Genomic DNA, 8,979 nt, shown 5'->3' with positions numbered 1-8,979 from the left:
GGAATTTCTTGGCACTCAGTGAATAAGAGGCTTCAGTGCTAAGCACCCAGGCAGAGACTGGGAGCAAGGGGTTAATGATGGAGCCTGACCTCCAAAGGACAGGGCACGAGGCATTTCCAAAACTGCATTAAGTGGGACACATTGAAATATTGGTGTTATTTCCAGGAATTGATGGATTGGTTCCAGACCAGGCGCAACTCTTGGCTTGCTCCAGTTTTTATTTGTTGATAACAGTGATTCGTCCAAGACACTTTTCCTTTTGGGTCAGATGTGTTTTTGGGTCAGGGAACAGACCAAAAGCCATTGAGGTGCCTCTGCTTACAGCATCCAGCCTTCCACATCCCCTTCCCTGCCCCTGCAGGTCCCCATGTCCTGCTGCCCTACAGAGCCAGGATAAGTGTCCCACATTTGCATGGAAGAGATTTAAACACAAACCAAGATACAACTTCTGACCCTGCTGGTGTGGGATGATTCAGCTCTGGATTAAGCATAAACCTGTCAAATTCCAGATGGAATCTCCCCAGCCTGGCTCGAGGGATGGGGTCCTTGTGGTGACCCTGTGCCTGAGCTGGTCCTGACTTCCAGCCCCCCATGTCCCTGCAGCTGGATCCCCACTCCCAGAGGAGTGGGATCTTGGGTTAATTCCCAGAATTAAGCCAAGGGAAGGCTCAGATGAGTTTCCCTGCTGGACATTATTTTTTAAGTGCTCCCTATCCTCGTTTCCAACAGCAATTCTGAGGCTGCTCAGATGCTCCCTGCTCCCGAGGCACCACAGACAGTGCAGATCACCCAGAGTATCACCCAGGGAAAACCTGGACCACGTTCAGGAATCACAGAGGCCTTTCTAAGGAGCAGCATCATTGTGGAGCCAGCCAGGCCTGGAGGAGAGCTCAGCCCACAGAACCCAGCAGGAATTGCTCCTGCAGACTCCCACTACGCCGTGCCAGATCGCATTTGCAGTAGAGAATGGGAAGAGATGAAAGCTTGGCAGGCAGTGTGGTGACATTCCCTGTAAAGCAAGACCTCCGGGAGTGAAGGATGCTTTTAGTGGTCATCCCTCTGCCTCCACACACGGAGACCACAGCAGCTCCTGGCACCCTCTGGAGACAGCCCTGGGCAGTGATGGGATTTCAGGCTCAGCCTTCCCTGGTTCCAACTGGTGCTGCCCTTCCCATCACCCTTCCTGCTCAGCTCAGCCCCATTTCCCAGAGCATTTGTGGAATGAGGAGAGTTGCTATCATGGTTTACACGCTCGGAGAGAGGGAATGAGAAAAGGGAGGGAGGAGGGCGGGAAGAGAGGAGGAAACAAAGACAGCATTGTTATCTCTTCCAAAAAACTGCAGACACTGGGGCAGGGCAGAATGAGGGGCTGGGGCTGTGGTTTGCCTCCACATCTGTGTTTAACCTCGGGGAAGAGTCAACAGCCTGGAAAGAAAACACCACACTCCAAGGCACAGCCTGCCCCAGCTCCCAAACCCTCAGACTGATTTTCCCATTTGGGGCGCTTGGCCGGAGCCCAGCCCGGATCTGGGGATGCTGCTGGATCCGTGAGGGAAGAGCCCCAGCCCCAGCCAAAGGCATCATTCCCCTGTCCAGCAGGAGCAGCACATCAGCCTTATCAGCTCTTGTCTTATCAGTTCCCAGCAGATGCTACAAGAGGATTTGTCATCCCAGCCCAGCCAAGCTGCCGTGAGCGCCAGGAATGGGGGAAGAGAGAAAGGACAAAAAAAAAGGAGTGGAACAACTGGGTGAAAAAACAGGAATTCTGCACTGTCTAAATGGGAGTGGGAGCTGTGAGTGCTGTGCCAACTTTCAGGGCTGGGAGCACAATCTCTGCTGTGGCACCAGCGCTTCTGGTGGAGCTCTCCTGATGCTTCCCATCGGGAGGCTCCGCCGAGTGCTGCCAGCCTCGGATCTGCTGGGCTGAAATTTCCCATGTTTGGTATCTCCCCGAGGCAGGAGCTGCAGGAACAATTCCCTCTGCATGGCACAGCCGTTCCTGGGAGCTCAGCACACACACAGACCCCCTGTTTTGCTGCTGGAAAACAGGAAAACAGCTCCATTTCCAATTATATTTAGTTTATCTCCCTGAGAAGTTGTTGCTCTCCCGTGATGTGGAACGGATCTGCAGAGTTTTCCAAGATGCAGCTCTGGTGGCAGAGATATGTCTCCTGCTTTTTTCATAGAAATCTACCCCAAATTTGACTGATTTGAAGTGCCTTTGGAAAAGATTCATCCTTCCCATGGAGCTCACTCTGATCATCCTCACCTCTCACAGTGGGTGAGGTGGGAGGGGACAGGAGTGGGATTTGGGGACAGGCAGAGGACAGAGTGGAAAGGGATCATAGGGAAGAATGAACCCAGGACTGGGAATATCAAATGAGGAATATTTTAGGGATGAGAGCAGTGGTAAGAGGATCTGAGTCTGCCACCCCACCACAGAAACACTGCAGGAGGTGAAGGCTCTTGGAGCAGAACCCAGGTGAACAAGAGACCCCAAAATAGGACCCATCTTGGTGCTGGGGTGGTGACAGTGTGGGATGGACCCCCACAGAACATCCTGGGAGCAGGGGCAGCACAGGACAACATCCCTTTAATCCTTTTGGGTGAAATCAGATGAATGGCAGTGCCTGAGCTCCTTCTCCTGTCTCTCACAACCCGGAGTAGGAGCTATATTTAACATCCTCACTACTAACTACAGGGTGTCAGTGGCTTCTCCTTCCTCTTCAGTGATTCAGCTGAGTGCAATTGCTCATCCAAGTGGAAGCAGGAAAATGTAGAACCAGCACAGAGGGTGCTGGGCTGAGCCCTGCCTGTCCCTGGCTCCTATTTCAGCTCTCCCAGGCTCCAGAGCCCCTCAGCTGAGGCTGATGAGCACAGACCTGGCTCAGAGCCTCCTGCTCAGCCTCCCTGCCACGTGGCTGGTCCCTCTGCACTGTTGGGATGACAGGGACAGCATCAGCTGGAGATGCTGGGAGCTGGGCAGAGCAGACTCGCTCTCCCTCCTTTGGATGAGATATTCCATCCTCACCAACTCAGTTTTCATTGAAATCCTTATGTCTACACAAAAAGGTCTGATTTTTGTGGATCAGAATTTTTCAACAGAGGAAGCAAATTCATTGATTTGTTGAAATTTTCCTGCTGTGCTGTGAGAAGTCTCTGCTCCCAGCAGAAACCCCGCCCATTTCAGGGACCACAGCATCCATCAGAGGTGACCTAATTGTTTTACCCTCATTAATATTTGGGGGGCTGCCCCCCACCCCCAGCTCACAGCTCCTGGGTGGCCAAGGGACAGCAACATCAGCCTGAACCAGCATCTTCTGTGAGGGTCCAGTGACCACCTGGGGCTGTGCCCCCCTTTAATCCCAGTCCAGGAGAGGGAGAGATGGGCAAGGAATGAATCTGCACACTCTGGGAAAATCAAAAGGGACAGAAGTGCCTTCCCACCAGATTTCCCCCCTTTCCTGCCCCATCTGCAGCTGAGGAAACCTCTGCCATTCCAGTGGGCTCAGACTTTGGAAATGTGCAATTCCATCCCCAGGCCTCCCTCTCCTCGTGGCTGCAGCAGGTTTAAGGTTACAGCAGGCACAGGAAATCTTGGCCATTTTCTCCTTTCTTTCTGAAATGATTTTTTCAAGGCATTCCCAGTAAAGTTAATGAATCCCTCCCCCAAATGAGGCTTTGATTAGGGGCCATGCTTTGGCCTTGATTGCTTTTCCTGGGGCACAAAGATGCCAATACCATACAAATGGTTTGTGTGAAGCCTCCAGCTATTGCTGTGCTGGAGTTTTACCTTCACATAACTGAAAGAAAAAAATTTATTTACTTTTTACCTTTAGTTTTTTGGGGTCACAAGTGACCCCTCCAACTTAAAGTCCTGCTGGGGGTTTATTTACCTCTGCTGCGCTTCCACCACATCCCACTTGTCCAATGATCCTGAGCCCTCTCTGCAGCATCCCATGGGCTCCCTCCATCCCTCAGGATGGGGGTTCCAACCCTGGGACACCCCCATGTCCCACCTTCTCCATTCCTGTGATGGATATTGCCCCTAATCCATTATTCCACCCAAGCTTCTGGGCTTTGAAGAGGTGGGAAATCCATCACCAACGGCTGCCACTGCCTCCTGCTTTGCAATAACACCATTGCTTTGGAAAATCTCAATGAGAATCATGCAAGTTTTATTAAAAAAGCAGAAAAAAAAAACCATAACAAGCTTCCCCTTTCCCCTCTCCCAGCTGTGGAGCAGCAGGTGTGTGTCACTGGGCCAGCCATGGAGATTTACAGCCTGCTCCAGGATTTCTCAGCCAGCCTTTGGTTGTGGAAGTGTTTTCTGCTCCCAGACAAAGGAGCTGGAGCGAGGGGCCCCGAGGGACACAACAACCGGAGATGAAAACACAAATGCATCCGTCCCTAATGCCATGAAAACAAAACAACCCAGGGAGCAGCAGGGCTGGCTGGCCAGGGGAGCACTTGGAGCTCTCTGCTGCTTCTTCCCTTCCCACCTGGCAGGAGCAGGAGGGGATGGAGTGGTCACATCCTGCCCACCACTGGCTGAGCCCCCTGGCCCCATCACCAGCCACTGCCAAGAACCGTGACTCAGTTCCCTGCGTTTCAGCAGTTTTCTTCAAAATAGATCAAAGCTGCCACAAGGAAAAGCCACGGGAAGTGGCTTGATCCTCACTCCCCACCCCACACCTCAGTGCAGGCTGAGGACCAGAATTATTCCTGTTGTTTTCCATGTTTTGCATGGGGTGACTGTGTCCCTCCTCCACACCCACTCATGCCCAGCCCCATCACCAGAACCCCTCTGGTGGGATCCCTGGCTTTTCTTTCCTGGTTTTGCTCTCCTGGCTTTGCTCTGACTCAGCCAGTTTCCAGGAGCATCTTTGATGCTTCCTTAGTGGGATCCTTCCACTGGGAGGAAAAAAATCCCAACCATTTGTTCCTCTGACACGGATCTCTACTTTCTGTGGCAGGAGCAGCATGTCCAGGACATGAGATCCTTCCCTGGAGAGCTGGGAAGGTCCTGGGGGGGAAGAGAGCAGAGGCCTGGAGGGACCTGCAGATGGATGCTGCATCTGCTGGGACACCTGGACCTTCTGCAGCACCTGATCCTCGGGGATGCTTCCCAGCAGCTGCCAGGCTCTGGAGCAATACCTGAAACTGCCAAGGAATGTTCCCTCTCCTGGCCCTCCCCAGGGGCGCTGCTTCCCTCTGGAATGCTGGCTTGTGCTGGAGCTGAAGCTTGCTTGGAGCAGCAGCCTTGGAACAGGGATTGCAGGATCATCCTGGCAGGGTCAGGGGCTGGGTGAATCCCAAAACCCTGAAGCTGAGAGGTGATCCCTGCTGCCTGCATCCTGGCAGGGACAGGGAGTGGGTGAAGGCACCAATCCCAAAACCCTGCAGGTGAGAGGTGATCCCTGCTGGAGGCTGAACATTCCCACACGGAGCCGCAGGGCAAATCCAGAAGCATCAGGGTGAGAACGAGTTGGGGAAATCTCAGTTTACACAGCAGAACTGACGTCAGGGGGGATAATTAGGCTGGAGGTGCCTCTGCCAAAGGAAACACAGCGAGTCCCGCTCGCCGGACTTGGAACTCGTCAGGGCGAGACCGGGGGGGGCACCGGGGATGTGGCGCCTTGGCAGGGACCCCTGGCCGGCGGCAGCTCCGTGCCGACTGCTCTGCCGCACGCCACGAGGCGACACGGGGACCTGGCAGAGTGACATTCCCTGGATGCCATCCCTGCTCCCGGCTCAGCCTGGCGCCCGGCGGCGGGCGGGGCCGCGGTGCGCGCACAGCTGGGCACAGCTGGGCACATCTGGAAGAGGCGCTGCCAGCGGGAATTCCTCGCCAATAGCTTGGGAAGAGCTCCAGTGGTGGCTGGTCTGGTGCAGGGCACAGGGAGGGGCTGGTTGGAGAGGGGCTGGCACGGAGGGAGCCCGGGCAAGGAGATGGCACAGCCCCCACACCCCTTCCCAGGAGCTGTGGGGTCAGACCCCACTGCCCAGCACCAGCCAGCTGATCCCAATAAGCAGGAATGACAGGGAAGTCCACTGGTCCCCAGGAACCCTTCCTAGCCCTCCTCAGCAGCAGAACCAGCTGCTGGGACTCCGGAATGGAAGGAAGCACACGGCTGAGAGCAGGAGGGATCAACCAGGACAGCTACTGCCAACCCTGGAGCCAGAACTCCTGTTTTCCCTATCAGCTGAGAATGAGCATCTTCACCCCAGCCCTAACTTGGCCAACAGCACCCGAAGAACCACAAATGGAGAAGGGTGTGATCTCAGAGGGGTTGTGGAGTCCTCTGGATCCCTGGATGTGTCCAAGGCCAGGCTGGACAGGGCTTGGAGCCCCCTGGGAGATTGCCCAGGGCAGGGGTGGGACAGGATGGGTTCTGAGGTCCCTCCCAACACAACCCATTCTGTGATTCCATTTTATGATGATCTCTGGACATGGTGGAAGAGGAGCCAGAGCACAGAAGTTCTCTGCTCTCCTTCCTCCAAGCCCAGCCCCATCCCTGAACAAGCAGAGCTTTGTCCAAGTGTTTAGTGCAGGCAGGAGATGAAACCAAAGGAAACAAAGGGGCTCAAAGGCTTCAGGCCGAGCCTCCTGCTGGGCCCTTCCCGGGCTGCCCTCACTCGGCAGTCGCTGTGTCCCACATGAAGAATGGCAGAGTCCAAATAAATAAATAAAAGTCAATAAATCTCCTTCAGCAGAGCTGGTGAGTGATGAGGGAATAGAAAAACCTGTTCAAACACAGCGGTGTGTTCCCAGCACAAAATCCTGCATCACGTTCCGGAGCTGAGAGGGGACACTCTGGAGGGAGGAAGAGAAATAAATACACATTTCCCAACAACTGCCACGGCTTCCAGAAAGTATCAGCTGGAGCTGGTAAGGTTTGTGCTCAGGGGGGCCGGGGAGGGGGAGTTGGGCAGGCAGCAGGGAATGCTCAGGAACTCTTGGACTGGAGAGATGAGAGGGTTCCCATCAAAGCCTCTGGGAAGGGAAATCAGGCAGCACATCAGGAGAGCCCCTGTGGGCTTCCACCAGAGAATCATGGAATGCTTGTGGCTGGCAGAGACCTTTAAAGACCATCCCATCCCATCCCATCCCATCCCATCCCATCCCATCCCATCCCATCCCATCCCATCCCATCCCATCCCATCCCATCCCATCCCATCCCATCCCATCCCATCCCATCCCATCCCATCCCATCCCATCCCATCCCCCCTTCCACTGTTCCAGGTTGCTCCAAGCCCCATCCAACCTGGCCTTGAATCCTTTGCCTGCTGTGAAGCACAAGGTATGGGGATTCTTGGTGAGCCCTGTGCTATGCTTGGAGATGTTTCCACAGACCAGCAGAGCCACCAGGAACATCAGGACACTCCTCTGTCCCTCTAGACCTTGGACACAGATGGAACCACACTTTCCCAGCTGGAATGGTGGCTGACAGCCACTCCAGCATGACACAGGATGACCTGGAGTTGATGATGTCACTTACTACCAAGGGTTACATGGACAGAAACCTCATGCCCCAAAATCCCAAAGGACACATCCCACAGATCCCACTCCACCCCAGTTTCCACCCCTAGCATGGAGCAGGAGGGTGGGATGGATGCACCCAAGGACCTGAGGCTGCTCTGCTGTTGAGCCTGGGATCTGGAATTGCTTTTTGCCCGGGGTGATTTGATCCCTCCCCAGCCCTGGATAGGGCTGGCAGTGGGAATTGTGGTGTCTGGCAGCAGGAGGGGGAGCAGCTCCCAGCAGAAGGAAGCGGTTGTAGCACTAAGGCTCTGGCTTGTACAGGAGGCTGGGCTGAGGAATCCAGTGCTCCCTTCGGCCTTGCAATTTGGGAAACTGCTCCATTCTGGGAGATACTTGGCTCTGCCTCTAAATCATCCTCTGCAATCCAACAGCAAAGAGCTGGGAAAAACAAAGACTTTTGGAAGGGCCCCAAGAAGCTGTTGGAGTGGTTTGTGATAACATCACCAGCCCCCAGCCTGCTTGCTCTCAGCGAGGTTTGATTCCAGCCTGGCTCCCTGCAAGCAGGGGCTTCACCCCAGGGATCTGGGATCTGAGGGGAATTCCACACACCCCTTCCTGTGATTCTGCATGGATGGATTTGGGCACACTTTCCTTGCCTGAATCCAGCAACAAAATCCTGTTTCCCTGAGTTAGAGGAGCAGAATCCAAGCCTCAGCCCCTGGGCAGCCAAGAGCATTGTTTAGGGAGGAATTGGCTGCTGGATGCAGCTCTTGGATGCATCTCCCCCACTGACTGGAGAACAAAACCCCCTGGAAGCACCCAGGGCAGTGTGTGCTCACTGGAAGGGCCCAGGACCTCGGAAGCAGCTCTTGATCAGCTCAGCTGGGCTCAGGATGCCTTGTTGGGATGCCAAGACAAACAAATAAATCATATTCCAAGGCATCTGCCCACAGAAGTGCTGAAGTCAGGGAAACATGAAAGCAGGAGCTGGGAGCTGGGGCAGGATTCCTGTTGGAATCAGCAGCCTGGCTCGGGGCGTTCCTTTGATTTTACTGCTGCTGCTGCTCGGACCAGAGAGATTATTGATTTTATAGCCTTGCCTTGGCCTGTTCTCCTTGGTAGGAATTTGGGAGATTCTGACACCATTTCCTGGCACGGTGGGATGATCTGAAGTCCTGCAGGATGATCTAAAGTCCCTTCTCACTAGGGAAGGGCACAACCTCCTGTCCCCATCTCCCAAATTCCCCCTGGTTCCAATCCAAAGCTCCTCGTGGGGGTTGATCCAGCAATCCCAGGAAGGCAGTCACTGATTTAAGAGATATTTAAAAGCATCTTGCAGCAGGATTGGAGGAAGAACACAAACTGCAGCTTTGGGCTTCTCTGGGGGCTGCTATTTTTACCCCAGGTAGGATTTAATGAGGACACTCAAGAGTCTTTTGCCTGGAGGATGAAAACATTTAAGTCTCTTTAAACCCTATAAGTGGCAATTTGCC

The sequence above is a fragment of the Erithacus rubecula genome, assembly GCF_903797595.1.
Source record: "Erithacus rubecula genome assembly, chromosome: 15".
NCBI classification, from domain to species: Eukaryota; Metazoa; Chordata; class Aves; order Passeriformes; family Muscicapidae; genus Erithacus; species Erithacus rubecula.
This window is presented reverse-complemented; position numbering follows the sequence as displayed.